Source organism: Orycteropus afer, unplaced genomic scaffold, assembly GCF_000298275.1.
Source record: "Orycteropus afer afer isolate SDZICR_OR568_19922 unplaced genomic scaffold, OryAfe1.0 scaffold00408, whole genome shotgun sequence".
NCBI lineage: Eukaryota > Metazoa > Chordata > Mammalia > Tubulidentata > Orycteropodidae > Orycteropus > Orycteropus afer.
Genome location: NW_006921995.1, coordinates 1,008,859 through 1,010,054, shown reverse-complemented (window position 1 = coordinate 1,010,054; position 1,196 = coordinate 1,008,859).

Sequence of the window (1,196 nt, the reverse complement as noted above, 5' to 3'; positions counted from 1 at the left end):
ATATGCTTACAAGGAAGACCAGTTAATACTACTATTATTCAAATCTATGCACTAACCACCAAAGCCAAAGATGAGGAAATTGAAGATTTCTACCAAATTTGCAGTCTGAAATTGACTGAACATGCAATGAATATGCGTTGATTATCACTGGTGACTGGAATGCAAACACTGGAAATGAAGGCAAGTTACTGGTAGTTGGAAAATATGACCTTGGTGATAGAATTAATGTTGGTGATTGCATGATAGAATTTTGCAAGACCAATGAATTTTTCTTTTCAAATACCTTTTTTCAAAAACGTAAGTGGTGGCTATATAGGTAGACTTCACCAGATGGAATACACAGGGATCAGATTGACTACATCTTGGCAAGAGACAATGGAGAAATTCAATGTCTTTAGTCAAAATAAGACCAGGAATTGACTGTGGAACAGACCATAAACTGCTCATATGCATACTCAAGTTAAAGTAGAAGACACTCAAAACAAGTCCACGAGAGCAAAAATATGACCTTGATAATATCCCTCTTGAATTTCGAGACCATTTAAAGAATAGACTTGATGCACTGAATACCAATGACCAAAAACCAGAGGAATTGTGAGATGACATCAAGAACATCATCCATGAAGAAAGCATGAGGTCATAAAAAAGACAAGAAAGGAAGAAAAGACCAAAATGGATGTCAGAAGAGACTCTGAAACTTGCCCTTCAGAGCAGAGTATCTAAAGCAAATGGAAGAATTGACAGGATAAAAGAGCTGAACAGATGATTTAAAAGCACCTTGAAAAGACAAGACGAATTACTGCAATGAAATACGCAAAGACCTGGAGTTAGAAAACCAAAAGGGAAGAACACACTCAGCATTTCTCAAGCTGAAAGAACTGAGGAAAAAATTTAAGCCAAAGTTACAATATTGAAAAATTCCATGGGTAAAATATTGAATGATACAGGAAAAATCAAAAGAAGATAGAAGGAGAGTCCCTGTGCTAATAAGAATTGGTTGATGTGCATCCATTTCAAGAGGTGGCATATTATCAAGAACTAATGGTATTGAAGGAAGAAATCAAAGCTGCACTGAAAGAATTGGCAAAGAGCAAGGCTCCAGGAATTGACAGAATCCCCATTGAGATGTTTCAACAAATGGATGCCTCACTGGAGGCACTCATTCAGTTATGCCAATAGATTTGGAAGACAGCTAC